Source organism: Pristiophorus japonicus, chromosome 21 (genome assembly GCF_044704955.1).
Source record: "Pristiophorus japonicus isolate sPriJap1 chromosome 21, sPriJap1.hap1, whole genome shotgun sequence".
Lineage (NCBI taxonomy): Eukaryota > Metazoa > Chordata > Chondrichthyes > Pristiophoridae > Pristiophorus > Pristiophorus japonicus.
Genome location: NC_091997.1, coordinates 2,237,675 through 2,257,932, shown reverse-complemented (window position 1 = coordinate 2,257,932; position 20,258 = coordinate 2,237,675). Strand labels below are relative to the sequence as shown.

At 46.1% G+C, this 20,258-nt stretch overlaps 1 protein-coding gene across 1 annotated transcript in view; it reads left to right on the top strand.

Moving 5' to 3' along the window:
- Positions 1-4,510: 4,510 nt before the first annotated feature.
- The window catches only part of med24 (mediator complex subunit 24), a 590,098-nt gene continuing 574,350 nt past the window's right edge, over positions 4,511-20,258 (top strand). The window contains exon 1 of the mRNA XM_070864253.1: positions 4,511-4,515. The gene's annotated coding sequence lies outside the window, so the exon portion shown is untranslated. The remainder of the gene's footprint in view (positions 4,516-20,258) is intronic.

The following is a 20,258-nucleotide window of genomic DNA, read 5'->3' as shown; positions in this document are numbered from 1 at the left end:
TTGCTGTTTGGTGCTTTTTCCTGGCAGCATATCATATTTCTACTACAAAAAAATAAGTGCTTTTTTACTCCTAATTTACACCTCAAAATGATTATGTGATTGTGACAAGGATGGGTTGGACATCAGGGAGTTGCTGTCAAATCAAGAGGCATTGAAGAGCGCTCTACCTGTTCATTTTAATAAAAGAGATAACAAACACAATTTACAGCTCTGCAGCATCTTTGGGCCCAAGTTTCGAGCCGTGCCTAGAACTGCGCAGTCCCGACCTGGACTTCCGTTTTTCGCGCCACAAAGTGCGCCTAAAAAAACCCTCCATATTCTCCACCTCCCTGCAGGTCCTCTGGCCCTCGGCGCAGCGCAGCAGGAGCTGTAGGGGGCGGAGCCAGGTCCCTGCGCTGAAAACAGTGCCGGGACCTCTGCACAGGCGTGCTACAGTGGGCACGCATGTGCAGTAGCTCCAGGCCCCCAAAACTGTGTGGGAGGGGCCCGAAGCACGCAGCCCCTAGCCCTGGCCCAATGGCCTCACTGGGGCTGCGTGAATAAGGCTCCTCCCACGGCCAGCTCCTGCTTCCTCCGGACCGGACCCGACTCCCGCTTCCCGCCCCCGGACTGGACCCGACACCCGCTCCCCACCCCCCCGCCTCCGGACTGGATCCGATCTGACCTCCCTCCCCCCGACTTGACCTCCCTCTCCCCTCCCTCCCTCCCTCCCCCCGACCCGAACCGAACCGACCTCCCTCCCACCAACCCCCCGACCCGACCCAACGACCTGTAAATCTGGTGCTGGGGATGGGCCCTGCCCGAAGTCTCGGGCCCGGCCCGTTCAGCTTCCCTCCCCCAATCTCCTTCCTTCCCACCCCCTCCAATCTCCTTCCCCCCCCAATCTCCTTCCACCCCCCCCCAATCTCCTTCCCCCCCCCAATCTCCTTCCCCCCCCAATCTCCTTCCCCCCAATCCCCTTCCCCCCCAATCTCCTTCTCCCCCCTCCCAATCTCCTTTCCCCCCCTCCCAATCTCCTTCCCTCCAATCCCCTTCCCCCCCAATCTCCTTCTCCCCCTCCCAATCTCCTTTCCCCCCCTCCCAATCTCCTTTCCCCCCAATCTCCTTCTCCCCCCCAATCTCCTTCACCCCACCCCCATCTCCCCCCAACTCCTTTCCCCCCATCTCCGTTCTCCCCCTTCTCCCCTTTATCCCCTTCTCCCCCCTTCTCCTCCCTCCCCCTTCTCCCCATCCCTCCCCCTTCTCCCCATTCCCTCCCCTTCCCTCCCTCTGCTCCCCTCCTCTCTCCCTCTAACCCCCTCCTCCCCCTCCCCTCGCTGTCAGAAACACAGACACTGACAGACAGAGAGTGAGAGACACACAGACAGACAGAGAGATAGAGACACTGACAGAGACACACTGGGGGGGGGGGCATCCCAGCACGCTGTTGGAGGGCTCCCGGTGCTGCAGTCGGTAAGTAGAAAATGTTTTATTTATTGATTAAAAAAAAAATTATTTCTTATTAATTTTTTTTGATTGATTTATTGGTTGATTTATTGATGTATTTATCATTTATTATTGATGATGGCTCTTTATTTGTAAAACTGAAGTGTTTAATGTTTGTAAGCTTCTCTTTAAACCCCCCCCCCCCCATTCCCTACGCCTGATTTGTAACCTACGCCTGATTTTCTGAAGTGTAGACAAGGTTTTTTCGAGCGTAGAAAAATCTTCACTTACTCCATTCTAAGTTAGTTTGGAATAAGTTTTCACTCACGAAACTTTGAAATGAGGCGTAAGTGGCCGGACACGCCCCCTTTTGAAAAATAAATTCTGTTTCAAAGTGAAACTGTTCTAACTGACTAGAACTGGAGCAAACTAAATGACGAGAATTCCGATTTCTAAGATACTCCGTTCTACACCAGTTGCTCCTAAAAATCAGGAGCAAATCATGTGGAAACTTGGAGCCATTATGTGGTGTATGAGGTGTATTTGGACTTTCAGAAGGCTTTCGACAAGGTCCCACACAAGAGATTAATGTGCAAAGTTAAAGCACATGGGATTGGGGGTAGTGTGCTGACGTGGATTGAGAACTGGTTGGCAGACAGGAAGCAAAGAGTAGGAGTAAATGGGGACTTTTCAGAATGGCAGGCGGTGACTAGTGGGGTACCGCAAGGTTCTGTGCTGGGGCCCCAGCTGTTTACACTGTACATTAATGATTTAGACGAGGGGATTAAATGTAGTATCTCCAAATTTGCGGAGGACACTATGTTGGGTGGCAGTGTGAGCTGCGAGGAGGATGCTATGAGGCTGCAGAGTGACTTGGATAGGTTAGGTGAGTGGGCAAATGCATGGCAGATGAAGTATAATGTGGATAAATGTGAGATTCTCCACTTTGGTGGTAAAAACAGAGAGACAGACTATTATCTGAATGGTGACAGATTAGGAAAAGGGGAGGTGCAACGAGACCTGGGTGTCATGGTACATCAGTCATTGAAGGTTGGCATGCAGGTACAGCTGGTGGTTAAGAAAGCAAATGGCATGTTGGCCTTCATAGCGAGGGGATTTGAGTACAGGGGCAGGGAGGTGTTACTACAGTTGTACAGGGCCTTGGTGAGGCCACACCTGGAGTATTGTGTACAGTTTTGGTCTCCTAACTTGAGGAAGGACATTCTTGCTATTGAGGGAGTGCAGCGAAGGTTCACCAGACTGATTCCCGGGATGGCAGGACTGACATATCAAGAAAGACTGGATCAACTGGGCTTGTATTCACTGGAGTTCAGAAGAATGAGAGGGAATCTCATAGAAACGTTTAAAATTCTGATGGGTTTAGACAGTTAGATGCAGGAAGAATGTTCCCGATGTTGGGGAAGTCCAGAACCAGGGGTCACAGTCTAAGGATAAGGGGTAAGCAATTTAGGACCGAGATGAGGAGAAACTTCTTCATCCAGAGAGTGGTGAACCTGTGGAATTCTCTACCACAGAAAGTTGTTGAGGCCAATTCACTAAATATATTCAAAAAGGAGTTAGATGTAGTCCTTACTACTCGGGGGATCAAGGGGTATGGCGAGAAAGCAGGAATGGAGTACTGAAGTTGCATGTTCAGCCATGAACTCATTGAATGGGGGTGCAGGCTCGAAGGGCCGAATGGCCTACTCCTGCACCTATTTTCTATGTTTCTATCTATGTTAGCCACAGTAGCAACTTTCATTAATATAGCAACTTTAATGCCTCAGGTTGCTTCATGCAAGAGAGAAGGAAAATTGGTATCAAGCAGGAATTGAGAGGAGGGGACCAAATGCAAGGCTGGAGAGGAATTTTCCCAGATTTTTTTCCTCAAAATTGGCCTGGGTTTTTATCTGGTTTTTGCCTCTCCCAGGAGATCACATGGCTCCGGTTGGGGTGCAGTGTAGAATGTTTTAGTGTAAGGGGTGTTGCAGTTGTGTGGGGCGGACTGGTTGGGCTGGGTGCTCTTTACCTTTCCGTCATTGTTTGTTGTTCATAGGTTTATATGTAACCTTTAGGGCTGCTGACCAAGGGCCGTGCAGCTCTTTGTCGGCCGGCGCGGACACAATGGGCCAAAATGACCTCCTTCTGCGCTGTAAATTTCTATGTTTCTATGAAGATGTAGGTCTTGAGGAGGCTTTGAATGGTTGGGGGTGGGGGAAGAAGCAGCAAAGCGGAGGGGTTTAGGGAGGTAATTTCAGAGTGCAGAGCGATGATGGCTGATGGCATACAGGCCCAGAAGTGTTGAGTGTGTTGTGTATGCAATAATTGTTAGACTGAGTACTGTTTAACTCCAAGAGGTATGACCTTGGCTCTTCTTTATTAAGGCCCAAAGTAACTAATATACAAAATGGCTGGCCTTTTATACTTGGGCTGCACACACGTGCGTGCAGTCCAATGGCCTCCAACAGTGATGCCATCTAGTGGCTAGTGATCCCAAAAGTATATACATGACAATACCCCTCTCTGAGATATTAACACAGTCTTTTACAAATTAAGACGGTCCGGTGTTTTACACTCCCGGATTGACCGTCTCAGTTCAACTCCAGCCTTGGGTGAGTGTTCAGAGTCTGTTGTGACTGGTGGCTGGGTGACTGACCTGGTGGGAGTGGCAATGGCCATGTCAGGGATTGAAAGTCCATTTTCATTGACCATGTCAGTGATTGAAAGTCCCGATTCACTGATGACCACTGAGTCCTCTGATGACTGGGGGTAGATTGGTTGGTTGTCGATTGTCTCTTCCTCCGACTGTTCCGGTTCGTCTGTGTGTCGCAGCTTTGTCTGATCCACATGTTTCCTGCATGTTTGCACATGTTTGAGCTTGACAATAAATACTCTCTTGTACCAGCGATCCACTTGGGGCCCTGACCATAATTCACAACATGTACAGGATCATTTACAGAAATATCGCGTGACACAGTTGCGTGATCATGATACCCTTTCTAACTTTGTCTTCTATGTTCAACATGATTATGCAAGTCAGGGTGTACAAGAGATAGCTTGGTCTTAAGACCTCCCTTCATCATTAGTTCAGCAGGTGAGACCCCGGGAAGCGTGTGTGGTCTTGTCCTGTAACTAAGCAGTATGCATGACAGGAGGGTCTGCAGTGACCCTTGGGTTACTCACTTCATACTCTGCTTTATGATTCGGACAGCACGTTCTGCTTGCCCATTGGATGCAGGTTTGAACGGTGCTGACCTTACATGTTTGATACCATTGAGTTTCACGATCCGTTGTCGCTAACAACGATGTCAGGCAGACCATGTGTTGTGAACATGACACTGAGATTCTCAATGTAGCTGTGGATGTTCTGGATGACCTGATTATACTCTCTATCCACTTCGAATATGCATCCACCACAACTAAAAACATCTTCCCCAGGAAGGGACCTGCAAAGTCTATGTGGATCCTGGACCATGGTTTGGACGGCCACGACCACAGACTCAGCGGCGATTCTGCTGGTGCTTTGCTGAGCTGCATGCAAGTGTTGCACTGATGCACACATGATTCCAGCTCAGAGTCAATTCCCGGCCACCATACATGAGACCTGCCGATGGCTTTCATCATTACAATGCCAGGATGTGTGCAATGTAGCTCACATACAAATTTCTCTCTCCCTTTCTTGGGCATAACAACACGATTGCCCCACAGTATACAATCCGACTGAATAGATGGTTCGTCTTTGCGATGAATGTAAGGTTTGGTCTCCTCGCACATTTGCTTGGGTATGGCAGACCAATCACCTTTGAGGATGCAACTCTTCACCACCGATAAAATTGGGTCCTGGCTGGTCCAGGTTTTAACTTGTTGAGCCGTGACAGGGATTCCTTCACTCTCAAAAGCATCCGTGACTAACAATAGGTCCACTGGTTGTGGCATTTCCACCTCCGGTGTGGGCAACGGCAGATGGCTGAAAGCATCGGCACAATTCTCGGCGCCAGGTCTATGACGAATTACATAATCATAAGCGGATAATATCAGCGCCCATCTCTAGATGCAGGATGAAGCATTGGTATTGATACCTTTGTTTTCAGAGAACAGTGAAATGAGCAGTTTGTCATCTGTCTCCAGTTCAAACCGAAGACCAAACAGGTACTGATGCATGTTTTTAACCCCATACACACAGGCTAGTGCTTCTTTCTCTACCATGCTGTAGGCTCTTTCCACTTTAGACAAACTTTTAGAAGCATACGCGACTGGTTGAAGTTTACCCGACTCATTAACTTGTTGGAGTACGCAACCAATTCCATATGACGAAGCATCACAGGCCAATACTAAACGTTTACATGGGTCATAATGTTGTTGGAGCAAAGCAGATTAATGGCTTTCTCAAAAGCTCTGTCTTGAGACGCACCCCACATCCAGTTGTCGCCTTTTCTTAGCAGCATGTGCAGTGTTTCTAATAAGGTGCTCAATTTAGGTAGGAAGTCACCGAAGTAGTTGAGTAGATCCAGAAACGAATGCAGCTCTGTTACATTCTGCGGCTTGGGTGCATTCTTGATGGCCTTGGTTTTCGCGTCCATGGGCCTGATGCCATCAGCAGCAATTTTCCTCCTCAGGAATTCGACCTCTGGTGCCATGAAGACGCACTTCGAGCGTTTCAGTCTGAGTCCCACTTTGTCCAGACGATGTAGAACCTCTTCCAGGTTGTTCAGATGTTCCTCGGAGTCACGACCTGTGATCAGGATGTCATCTTGGAATATGATGGTTCTGGCAACGGACTTCAGTAAACTCTCCATGTTCCTCTGAAATATTGCTGCAGCCGAGTGAATTCCAAAAGGGCACCTGTGATAAATAAACAGTCCTTTATGCGTGTTAATGCACGTAAGTCTCTTCGATGTCTCGACCAGCTCCTGTGTCATGTAGGCCGACGACAAGTCCGGTTTGGTGAATGACTTCCCTCTGGCTAGCGTTGCAAACAAGTCATCAGCCTTCGGTAATGGGTACTGATCTTGTTTCGAAACCCTGTTGATCGTAGCCTTGTAGTCTCCACAGATTCTGACTGTGCCATCACTTTTCAGCACAGGAACAATGGGGCTGGTGTAGGGGAGGATGAAAACCCCCTCATTTTACCCAGAAGGAAAAGGGCTGTGGGATCAGTTTGTGCTGTGAATTGAAACCGATACAGTTTGACTTTGGCAGAGCAGTGATTGGATGGGGGAGGACACCGGAGGGCCAATGGTGGGACAGAGTCAGCCCGAAGCATGGGGCTTTCAAGCCAATGGGAGAGCACTTGCTCGAAAACTGTGGGACTGGCGCACAGCCATTATCGGACTATGGAAGGAAATTATGCAGATCTTCAGAAAACTAGGGAACCCAAAACAAACCAAGGACCTACACAATGGCTACAGGAGGCCAACACAATCAACACCCACTCAAACCTTGAGTAGGTTAACATCAGTGGAAAAAACCCGCAATAATCTAAAACTGTTGCATTTTTCAAAATCACAAAGCCCATCAATGGGAAGAATCGATTTCAGCAGGAGAGGCAGACTGAATAATCTGGCTATAAAAAGGGGTTTCTGACGTAGTGTGTGTGGTTTCCCTGCCCTCGTCATCCAACAACCAGCAAGACTTTTGACACTGAAGGAAAACCAGTGTCCGAAGACACCGAAGATAGAAGAAACAAACCACCAGACTGCAGAAGGCACAGTAGTGAGTATTACCTCTGGTCCCCGGAACTCCCAACTCAGTTAGGTCAGGAAAGGTGGGAGGTTGGGCATTGTACTGCTAAACTTGTGTAAAGATTTTTGTTGTGTCCGTTTAGTGGGATTTAGGGGGATTGTTTTGTTGGTGTATTGCTGTTTGTTGAGATACACCTTGTCAAATAAATTGGAAGCCTAAAGTTCCTCTTGGAATCACCTTGTCTCAGTTCTATTGTATTACATCTCCTGATCGTGAGTCTTATGTCAGAACCGTGTAAGGGAAGCTAGGAGCGCCTCGAAAACGCTCAACTGTGTGTCACAGGCTAGGGAAGAAAGGGGTTAGGAGTGTTTGACACTCACAGGTGCCTCACAGGCTAGGCATAAGCTGTGGGGACACACGAGTCTCAAAACCCCCTTCATAAGCTGTGGACACAGTCTCTCCAGGGGTGCTCTTGCAGCACTCAGGGTACCTCACAGGCCAGGCATAAGCTGTGAGGGCAGAAGCCCAGAGAGAGACACCCAAGGCACAACAACACTCCCTGAAAACCCCTTACACTGGCCCATTCATTAAATTCAACCAGTGATATGATCCCTTCATGCTGGAGTCTGTCCAGTTCGATTTTGACCTTCTGCCTCATCATATACGGAACTGCCCGAGCTTTATGATGGACGGGTCTTACATCCGAGTCCACGTGGATCTGCACCTTGACTCCCGTGAAGTTGCCGATGCCTGCTTTGAACAGTGAGGGGAACTTGCTCAGTAGTTGGGCACATGTATCTTTCTCCGACGACAACGCCTTGATGTTATTCCAATCGCATCTGATTTTTTCAAGCCAGATCCTGCCGAACAGCGTTGGACCATTGCCTGGGACAATCCATAGCGGTAACTCGTGAACCGCACCGTCATACGACACGTTAATTGTGGCACTGCCAATCACCGTTATGAGTTCTTTGGTGTATGTGCGAACTTGGCATTGACTGGACTCAGCCTGCGCCTCACAGCCTGAGTATTCCACAGCTTGTTGAATGCCCTCTGGCTCATTATCGATTGACGTGCCCCCGTGTCCAGTTCCATCGATACCGACACCCCATTAAATTTCATGTTGATCATTATCGGTTTGCTCTTAGTTAGGAACGAGTACAGTCTATACACTTCCTCCTCTGGTATCTTGGATTGTGCATCCGGATCCGCGCTAGTCTGACCATCATCCTCCATGTGGTGTGTCGCAGCTCGCTTGCTCATCTGCGGACACTTGCGCTGGAGATGCCCCACTCTCAGACAGCCTTTGCAACTATATTGCTTAAATCGGCACTGCTGGTGCCAGTGATTTCCTCCACAACGCCAACAGGGAGAAATCGGATAAATTCCCGCTGGTGGACTTTGGCAGCCACAGGTTTCGCGATGCAGTCGGGTAGGCCCTGCCATTTGCCGCTCTGCCGAACGCTGAATCAATCGTATTTACAGCACTTGCCCAGTTTTGATTTTTCACTGATATCTACTTTAGACTTCTATCCACCGTCATGCATGACTGAGCGATCGTGATGGCCTGTTCAAGTCCAACGTCTCCACCGCCAGTAGTTTACGCAGATCACCTTGTGGTTGATGCCGATTACAAAGAAGTCCCATAACATGTCTGCCAACACAGCCCCGAACTTACACGGTCTCAGGTCGGCAACGAATTCTGCTGCATTCTGGCCCTCTGAGCGAACGTGCATATAAAATCTGTATCTCGAGATGATGATGCCTTCTTCTGGCTTAAGGTGGTCCTGTACCAGTGTACACAATTCTTCATACATCTTCTCTGTTGGACTCACAGGCAGGAGTAGATTCTTTATCAGACCATAAATTTTTGGATCGCAAACCGGAAGGAACACCCTCCGGCACCGATCTGCGTCGCCGACCTCCTCCATTTTGTTGGCCACGAAGAACTGGCTCAAACAGCTCATGAAGACTGCCCAATCATCTTCCACAAATCGCTCCAACAATCCAATTGTGCTCATTTTTGCATGTAAAGGTTCTTATTGCCTCGTCACCAAATGTTGTGTGTGCAATAACTGTTACATTGAGTACTGTTTAACTCCAAGAGGTATGACCTTGGCTCTGCTTTATTAAGGCCCAAAGTGATTAATATACAAAATGGCTGGCCTTTTATACTTGGGCTGCACACACGTGGCCTCCAACAATGATGCCATCTAGTGGCTAGTGATCCCAAAAGTACATACATAATAGAGTGTGACCTGGGACACATGGCTACAGATGGTCACAAATGTAAAGTGGAGCAAGGCCATTGAAGGATTTGTAAACTATTTTGAATTTGGTGCATTAGGAGATGAAGAGACCACCTCATTTTTAAATCCAATTTTGACAAGAGATTCAACGTAGGCAAGTTGTTACACATGGAATTGTGGAGTGACTAATGAAACTGCTATTTAAAGGAAAGGTTTGATGATGCCATAAGCCATGTTAGTGGAGACTGAATGAATTGTAGATTTTATCTGAAGCTACAGATTAAACTACAAACTAATGTCCACCCATGACTATCTACTGCCCTCGTTACTGTACGGTACTTTATGAGGTGATGTCCAAATGTGAGGTTCAAAAGATAGGTCTTGAGGAGGCTTTGATTGGGCAGTGGGGTGGGGTGAGAGGATCAGCAGCAGGTTTGGGAAGAGGATTTCAGAGTGCAGGGCCATAATGTCACAATGGCAGGATAAAGAAACGCAGTAGTCCAGGCTCAGAAGAGTGAGGAGTTAACTACCTCAAGAAGTGGGCTTTACTGGTGTAGCAATCACCACCCACCCACTTCCCCCAACAGCAAATATAAAACGTTCCTTCTGGAGGCAGAGGCTGTTGTTTCTAGGGCGGGGGGCCAGTCTGTACAGGCCAGAAATGTGGTTGCTTAATTGCTGCCACATATCGACCTCCTTCCAGCCAGCAGGGAAGGTCCAACACAAATATTAGGATGTATGCATTAGTATATCTGGATATTAGGTGCGTTCTCTGTTGCTTAATAGCAGAGGGATCAAATCACTATGGATGCAAAGAGAAGAAATGGACCGCGCCCTTATGCATAACAAAGGCACTCAGGGCAAAACCACTGTACACAGGAAAACCAGGGAGAGAATATAATAAAAGAGTGTGCAGTATGATGTGGTGCAATGTATTACCACTTCTGTTTGCTGAAATCACAGTGTAATTTCACCTGTTAATTTTCAGTAAATCTAGGAAAATGGTAAGGAAAATCAAAGGGAGATGGTAGCCAGCTCTTAGACAGGGAGTATGGAGTCCCAAAAAGCTCTCAACAACTGCTGGCCATCTTAGTACCTGGGCTAAAAAGGCTCAAAATGTTCCATTCTAAAATAGAAACGAATTTTGAAAAATGTAGAAAGTATTCCAGAAATGTCAAAAGAAGGCCCATGGTAAAACACTGGGGAAGGGTTAAGATATGGAGAGAAAATTGTTTTTTAGTCATCGTTTGTGGGTCCATGTTTAACTCAAACTAGACAATACAGATGTGTATATCTTCAGCTGGTGGCACACCCACTGTGAGGTGACCCTTTAATCAGGGGTGCTCCTGCCAAAAGGGCCCATTTGGTTTAAAGTTAGAATTAAAATAGTTGTAGAGCTGTTGCATTGTGGGTGGCTTAGCCAGTCACGTGATGTTCACAAGACTCAATAAAACCCCAGCCAGTTGGGCCTGGGTCATCCACGATGAGGAATGCAGTTGTGAGTCTAGTGGATGAACTGGTAATGTGTAGTGTGATTGTTAAACCTTTGTTAATAAACCAATTAGTTAACTAATTAAAAAAAAACTCTTTAATCAGGTCTGTTGCTGCAATTTCCTCTCAGTCTAGAAGGATGTTCAGAAAGTGCAAGTTTTTTTTTCTAAAAACAATGTCTGTAAGAAATGTTACAATGGCATAATCACTGTTTTAAATCCATTCTCGCCAATTGCAATAGTGACACCACTAGTCCGGCCCAGAATGAAGTTGATTGGGCAATCACACCTGGAATCCTGCTGTAAGTGACTGGGATTGATTATACATTTATAATCTGTTTTCTATCCTCCACTCACTGGCGAAATAATGCTGCTTTTATCGGGAAACTCTGCTGCCGTTTCGATCATGAGTTCGCTTTGCCGTAGTTCGCAGAGACTCTGTTTAAATAGACTCTGTTTGCAGAGTAAATAGACTGTTTGCTCTAAGCCCTGTCTTAAGTCCTGCCCCCATCTCAAACTCATTTGCTGACATAGTAGTGTCAATACTCACTTTTGGATTTATAAAAAGCCCAGTGTCACAGAGTAGAATGTTGCAGGATGGACCTCGCTTTCTTCCCCCATTCTGCAGATTGTGCAATCTCTGCTGAGTTTGCACTTCCCAACTGAGGGTGGAGGGGGAGAAGGGGGGGATAATTAGAGACTAAGTAATCATCAAGCTGCCCTCAAATACCTCCTGTGAGTTGGCCAAGAGAGGTATTGTGGAGACCTTATGAACATTTTCCTGACTGAATGTCTCAATTGCAGTTGTTACGTGGCTCAAGACCAAAACAAAGGAAGGGAGAACTATTAGCTTTTTTTTTGAACGAAAACATTAAAGTGACACACACCCTCACCAGAAAAAGGTTTCGGAAAACAAAAGTGAAGCAAAGGAGGTGGGACGAGTTTCTATTAGGTCACACAGGCACTTCAGGAGGAGACATTTGCCTTCCATGCTATGCCATTTGTCAAATGTCAAGAGCCTAATGAAATATGCAAACAGTTCCTACAAACATGGTAATAAGTCACCGGAAACAGACGGCGGACAGCACAGTTGATAAAAATGTCAAGACTTTATGTTGATGCTCTAAGCACAGTTACACAACAAATGGAAGGCCTGAAGACTTTGTTTCTAATATATGGTGTTTTGACTTAGAGAGTATCAAGTTATTCACAACAGATTCTGAGGGGGTTCCTCAGCATTCTATTTCTGTACTTTTTATTCACGTACCAGTGTTTAATATACTCAGAACAAAAGCACCTCAACAGTCAAAGTTACTGAAATACATCAACCACAATATAACATTTTTGACAAATAATGCATTTTTGTGGAAAATTAATGATATGGTCATTTAAGTGGATCAAAGAGCTCCTTGACAATAAACAATGTGAAAAATCTATTCAGTCCAGCAAGTTTATCTGCTGTTTAAGTTAATGTTCATACCTACACATTTACGTCTCCCTCCTTACAGGATTTTTCTAAACCGGAAATTAAAAATGTCTGCAATGGCATCACAAGAATTGCACCCATTCAACGAGAAGGCCCAAAGCTGTTCCAGCAAGCAATTAATTACATTTTTAATTTCCAGACGAGTCAGTATCCTACTTTGAGATGGTCCACTGAGATACAAACTCACAATCTATAATTCAAAAGCACGACAGATTGATGTTTTCAGTTAGCAGAATCAAATGCAAACCAGAGTCTCATCGAAAGCTTATTAAACCTTCCAGTGTCTTAGGAGGTTAAACAAAGGGACTAAGTTGGGTCCAGAATAAACAAGGATGGAAATTCCCAGAATATTGGGCTGGATTTTCCTTTGTGCTCCGGGTTTCGCCCCGGAGTGGGTGAAAGGCGGAGTTCCGGTCTCCTGGGCCACGCCACGATCCTCCGGTCCCGTTTTGCGGCGGCACTGTTGGGAAGAGCTGAGTCGGGTGTGTAACGCCTCTGGTTGTGACACCGGCAGTAGCTGGGACTTTTGCCCGATCCATCCGCCCGGAAGTGCGGCCACAACGATTGCTTGGGAAATCAGTGCAGTCCAGCACAGTTGGCGCACAGAGAAAGGTAAAGTTCTCCAAAGGTAAGTGCGAGTGTTTGTTCTTTTAATTCTTTTAGCGATTTGTGTTGTGGTGGCGTGGGCAATGTTTTGGCAATGTTTTTGTGTTTTTTTTAAGGCTCCCCCACCCCAGGCTTCTCTCAAAGCGCTCCCGGCCCGGCACTTTAATTCGCAAGTTTCCCGTCCTTGCACCACGAAACGTGCACAACGCCTCCCTTCGCGCTGCACAGGGGAAGGGCAGTGGATAGTGATCAGGAACAGGAGCCTGGGTTGTCCTGTTTTCCTTTTCTAACCCAGGAACACTGGCAATCAACTATAGCATCACAACTGCTGCTCTGGTGGACATCACCTAACGGAGCAGGCAATGGAAAATGAATTTGGGTCTTCTGGTCTGAATGATACAGCCCTTTACCAATGGATGCCATTGCCCTGAATAGCGGGCATTTCCAGTGCCAAGTGTTGTGTTCATGCTCTATTTATTTGTTGGGCATTAGGACCCTGTGAGAGCTATTCACAGTTGCTGTACTCATGCTGGTTTATGCTGGTTTGGGGACACCATTTTGGTTGTATAAAAGCACAGTTAAGTTAAGTTACTTTTTATCCTGGCTCAGTTTGTCAGTTATTTACATGTACACAATTATCCAGTGCACTTTGCTAATCAGGTGATAAAGTCAGAAGGCAAGCAGATGTTAAATGTTAACTTCAGTACACTATATTATGTCATGTTATGAGCACAGTAGCACTTTGCATTATTAATATCTGATCACAATAAATTAAGTGATGAAAAACCAATTGGTGCCAAGGATTCTTTGCAGAAGGTGATGGATTTAATTTGGCTCTCATTGAGACAGCAATTTTCATACAAGACAATGTCAAGCTTTGCCAAACAGATTTGCTACACAATGAACCAAATGTCCTTTCCATGGGTTGCTGTGTGAGATCAAGAAGTTCTGCTAACACCTTCCAAATTGCTCGAAGATTTATTGATTTCTGGAATGCAACCATCAATGTCATTAAAACTTTCATTCATTCTCCCTAAAATATTTGTATCAATCTCAAATGCATTAGAAAAGGGATACCAGTGATTCTTTGAATACAATATATATATATATTAAAGACACAGAGATATAAAATGAGTATGCACATGCACTCTTCTAATTGCTGGCTTCAAGCCAGGCTTGAGAGAGCTTTAGGGATCTCTTAACCAGTGGAATCTTGAGCTCCTCCATTAGTTATTTAAGGAGTGCGCAGAAGTAATAACACTGCTCAGATCATTCTTAAAAATATATAAATTATGAAGGGCTTTGCTAGAACAAGTAGGGAGAAACGGTTTCCTCTGGCAATTGGGTTAGTAACAAAAGGCCACAGATTTAAAATAATTGGCAAGAGAACTAGAAGGGAAACGAGGAAAGTTTTTTTCACACAGTGGTTGCTAAGATCTGGAATGTACTGCCTGAAATAGTGGTAAAAGCAGATTACATAGGAACCTTCAAAAGGCAATTTGACATGTTCTTGAAGATGGGCTAATTTGCAGAGTTATGGGTTAAAAGCAGGGATGTGGTACTAAATTAGGCAGCTCTTTCAAAGAACCAGTATGACGGGCCGAATGGCCTCCTTCTGTGCTGTAAGATTCTGTGGGCCTGGACTTGGTCAATGCTAAGGCGTGCCCAAGTGCTGCCCAAGGGACTGTTGAGAGACCTGGCGGCACTTTGGCAGGGAGATTCCTCCAAAAGATCTGCAAAGACCACCCGACGGCAAAAAAACGACTTACGCCATAAATCTGGGCAGCAGCGGGCAGGAGCTCCCAATCACGGCGGCAAATGCGATCCTTGGCAAAGTGCCACTGAGGATTGATTCGGGCCTAGGGGGGGGAGCACAGAAAAAAAATTACATTTGCACAGAAAAAAAAATCACTGGAAAACATTCAGGGGACCCCTTCCACATGAATCGCTGAAAAAAAAAGTTTACTAACCTTTTTTTGCAGGACTTCATACTTCCCGTTGAGGTTAGACCTGCCTCCATGCGTTGGTCCTTCCCCCTGCTGCCCAGAGGAATCTGCCAGCTCAGCAGGTGGGAGGATACTTACGCACCTTGCACACTAGCGGCCCTCAGCAGGCGGTCCCCAGCGGTTCTCCCTGCCTGCTGGCAGGAGGCCTAGTGGAAACTGGCACCAAGGGAAGACCACCCAAAAAACTCGGCGGCAGCCAGCGGTAAGGCCAGCAAGTTCGGGCCCTATGATTCTATATACAATCTTTTGCCCCAATCATGGCAACCATATTCAGTGTAATGTGCCATATTTGCGATGGTTTAAATTAATTTCTGATCCATCACTGGCAACATAACAAAGTCTCACCTGCCTATTATTCACAGATTTTGCTAAAGATGATTTCTACTCAGTGTGTAGCTACATTTTTCTCATTTTTATTACATGGCTTTCAGCATAAAGAAAGATTTACATTTATAAAGCGCTTTTCATGACCACCGGACGTCTCAAAACACTTTACAGCCAACTATAGTAATATGGGAAATGCAGCCAATTTGCACACAGCAATTCCCACAAACAGCAATGTGATAATGACCAGATAATCTGTTTTTGTTACGTTGATTGAGGAATAAATATTGGCCAAGACACCAGGGATAACGTCACTGCTCTTTGTTGAAATAGTGCCATGGGATCTTTAACGAGCAGACAGGGCCTCGATTTAACGTCTCATTCATAAGATAGCACCCCTGACAGTGCAGCACTCCCTCAGTACTGCACTGGAATGTTGGCTTAGATTTATGTGCTCAAATCCCTACAGTGTGGGATTTGAACCCAAAACCTTCTGGCTCAGAAGCCAAGTGTTCTACCCACTGAACCACAGCTGACACTAACATTTACAATTAAATGTGTGATGGGCACATTAGTAGCTGCGGTTGTCGAATATCAGGCTCTGACCCCAATGATCAAACCCTGGCCTTGACTGACATTCAACCTATCTTGCCCTCGAGGGAGGCATGGTAAGATGGAACACCAAATCAGTGGACCATGCCAGGGCTGGTAAGGATCATATTTCTTTGTATATAGTGCCTCTTATATCCACAGAACATTCCAAAGCACTTCATAGCCAATTAATTGGGGTTGGTTGAGGAATGAATATTGGTCAGGAGAATTCCATGTACTTTTTTTGATAAAATGCCATGACCAGCGACCTCTACCACCTAGAAGGACAAGGTTAGCGGGCTCATGGGAACACCATCAACTCCAAGTTTCCCTCCAAGTCACACACCATCCTAACTTGGAAGTATACCGCCGTTCCTTCATCACCACTGGGTCAGAATCCTGAAACTCCCTCCCTAACAGCACTGTGGGAGTACCGTCACCACAAGGACTGCAGTGGTTCAAGAAGGTGGCTCACTACCACCTTCTCAAGGGCAATAGGGATGCTGGTCTTACCAGTGACGTCTACATCCCATGAATGAATTTAAAAAAAGGATATTTTACATCCACCTCAACAAGCAGATGGGACCTCAGTTTTACATCTCATCCAACTTTACAGCCTTCCCTTGGTACCACACTAGATTACATGCCTATATTGGGGCTTGAACCCACAACCTTCTGACCCAGAGGCAAGAGAGCTATCACTGAGCCAAGTTAACTCGTTGCAAAATTGCTGTGATCAATCCTGCTATCTGAGTAGCTTCTCCTACGAGCTGTGGGCATGAGGAAAATAAACAGGGCTGTTGGCTTTGATGAGTGCTTATTGAAATACTCTGCAGAGCAGAGATAGATTTAATTAATAACTAGGAGCTTTTAGGAGGCAGATAAAAGCTCCAAGGTTAGAAATTACTATTGTTAGTGAGGACAGAATAATAGGTTAACAAGTTCGGAAGCCATTCCTCTTCAATGAAGTTTGTGTCAAAATTATTGGCAAAAGTCAGTTTGAACCAGATTTGGGGGAGAGGGGGGCAGGCTGTGCTAAGCTGATGGCTCTCTGTATAGGAGCAGTCATTTGCATCTGATTAAAATGGAATTGGTGGGGAACGCTGAGAAGTTGACAACTGCTCCGGATATAATAAAATCGAAAGAATAAATTAAAGTTTATAAAAGCACAGAGATTGTCTTGTTAGTAGATAAAACATGAAATGAGCCATTCGCCTCCCGCAGACTATTTCCATTTGCCCGATCATGGGTTCCATCTTACTTACCTAATCGCTTGACAGAAATGATCAGGCAATGGTACAACATCGAAGAGTATAAAACTCTATGGAATTTCTTCTTGTTGTCACAAGGATACTAACTTTGTAAACCTTTGCAGTCCTGGCTCATTGTAACCCATGGCTGAATGTTCCATGGTCCAAAAAGTGGGCAGAGGAAACGTTTCAAGGACACCCTCAAAACCTCCTTGATAAAATGCAACATCCCCCCCGACACCTGGGAGTCCCTGGCTAAAGGAAGAGCATACAGGAGAGCGCTGAGCACCTCGAGTCTCATCGCCGAGAGCATGCAGAAATCAAACGCAGGCAGCGGAAGGAGCGTGCGGCAAACCAGACTCCCCACCCTCCCTTTCCTCCCTATGTCCCACTTGTGACAGAGACTGTAATTCCAGTATTGGACTGCACAGTCACCTGAGAACTCCCTTTTGGAGTGAAAGCAAGTCTTCCTCGATTTCGAAGGGCTGCCTATGATGATGATGATGGTCTGAGTAGCACAACACAACCAATGTCTCCAACAGTATATCTGACCATGTGTGCCTACTATACTGGATTTCATTATTTCCAATTTTCTACTTAGCCAGTTATTGATCCTGCTCTTTCCTTCAAGGATTTAATTGACAATGGCTCCCAGCAGCAGCAGTTAATGTGATTCCAAATCTTTATGGTCCTGCCGGGGGGAAAAATGTTTTTTTATCTCTCCACTCACTTGCGGCTTGTTAATTTTATACTCGTGTCCTCTATTTCTGTGATCAGTCTGGGTTAAATAGCTTGCTTGCATCTGTAATTCTATAGCTCCTGTTGCCATGGAGACGAAGGCTGTCCAGTGCCAGGTATCTCCCTGAGCGTTCTTCAGAGGTTGGGACATGGTCAGGAATGTTGTCAAGCTTTTTAAATCTGTGATGTGGGAGTGACACTGGGAGATCTGGGTGAGTGGATATAGGCTTCCCAACACCATACGATGAATTATTTTCCTATAAGCTCAATTTAGCCATTTTATTTTACCACATATATGTGTGGTATAACCGTGAAATAAATACACTTTCCAATTAAAAATGTTGATGATCATCATGAACTCACAGGATATATTTTCCAAACATCGCTTTTCCCATACAAATGCTTAACATGCTTGTATTAAATCCCTTTGTGCACTCTGCTTCTAAAATGCCTGCATTAAGTGCTTACAGGAGATCACAGCCAGTTGGAAAATATACCCCCATTAAGACCGCAGATCACGTGACATCATCAGCATTAATTTCAGATTATAAAATAAACAAAATCTCAATAAACCACCGAGTCTCAGATCATTTGATGACAATGAAAAGGTAGAGGTGTGTAAAAAAACGATGTAGTACTCAGAGAAAGCTCTAATAAATTGTTGATTTGCATGTGTTGCTACTCTGATGATTGCTTCTGTCTAGATGAAGGCTCAGGAAGATTAGTGTTAAGTAACAAACAAACATGGGTACGGGATTACTGAGTTCAACTGATGGACGCAGAGAATATACTGCAAAGATAAGTGAGAGATTACATATTAAACAGAGAACAACAAATCTACTTGGCAGCTCATCTCAGGGCCTGACACATAAAATAGCTTTGGAATATTTTAACTGCTGTGTTGCCGATGTATATGCTTCCTATGTGACTGTAAAAAACAGTGCCCCGTGGAGGGGGAGGGGATGAAGAGCAGTGACTCCTCCACTTCATCATTTTAAAAGGCTGCGTTGCATCAATCCATTTTTTCAAAGCCTATTTTGCTTTTCTTGCATCCATACTTTATAGTACAGAATCTGTCAGCCATACTTCATGCAGTCTGAAGCTCAATATGCTGCCATAGTAGCCCCATATCCATGTCTGTCTCTTTGAATATCTCAGTAGTCACATGAGCCGGAATTTTCATGTTGCCATGTGTGCGGGATTGGAGGCGAGTTGGGAGTGAAATTCGCAATAAATGGGAGCGCGTCGGAACCCCGCCATCATCCCGCCTCCTCGCGCCTTTAACGCGCGGGCGTTTGCCGGCGTGGCACGGACCCAAACGGCAGAGGTGGGCGACCTAATTTAGCTCATTAATACCTTGTTGTCAGACCCTTAACAGTGTTTTTAACCAGATCTTTTGAATTTCATTGCAGGACCACGGGAGTCACGCAGCTTGGGAACCACGTCTGTCAAGCTGAGGCAGAAACTCATTGGTCATTGATTGACGTTATTACTGCACAGCATGGAAACCACAATAAATAGTCCCACATGACACCTACTTACCTGCCTAAGGGAAAGGCTTTTGCTGAGTGCATTTTGGGCACAAATTTAGGGAACTACAGTTTGCGAGTCTTTTGTGCAAATTCAGAAGCCACTCTCACCTCATTGCCACTAACCATCACACCATTGCCAGATTGGTCCTCTGATCTCTATTTGACCTGCCATCTATTACATCAGCATGGATGCCGTTTATGCTGTCTCACCTTGGTCCTCAGAATCGGACCAAGATGAGCCCCAACACCAGTAACAGCAGGCACAGCAGCAGCAAAAGCACCAACAATCTTCTCTCCAATGACCAGATGCTCCACAGGACAGAGGGCATCAGCGCAGAGCTGTACCACGCCGGAGGCGATACCCCCAGCACAGGGTACACAGGCAGAGGATGTGCTTCCTCAACATGACTGAGCAGCAGGGCCAAAGGAGACTCAGGCTATTGCAGACATTGCCACACTGCTGAAGTAAGACCTGCAGCCCAGAGGAGCAGGTGGACACACCCTACCAGTGGCTGTCAAGGTCACCAGCGCCCTCAACTTCTTCACCTCAGGCTCCTCCCAGGGATCTGCAGCAGACATTTGTGGCATCTCGCAGTCGGCCGCCCACAGATGCATCACACAGGTCACGGGTGCCATGTTTGACAAGTCAGCCAATGATATCAATTCTGCCACTAATGAAGCCAGTGTTACTGAGCGGGCGCTGACCTTTGCCGCGCTGGCTGGCTTCCCATGGGTGCAGGGTGTCATCGACTGTACACATATGGCCATCAGGGCATCCCATCATAACCTAGGAGTCTTTTCAATCGCAAGGGCTTCCCCTCCCTCAATCTGCAGCTCGTCTGCAACCATAGGAAGATTATCATGCATGTGTGCGCCAGA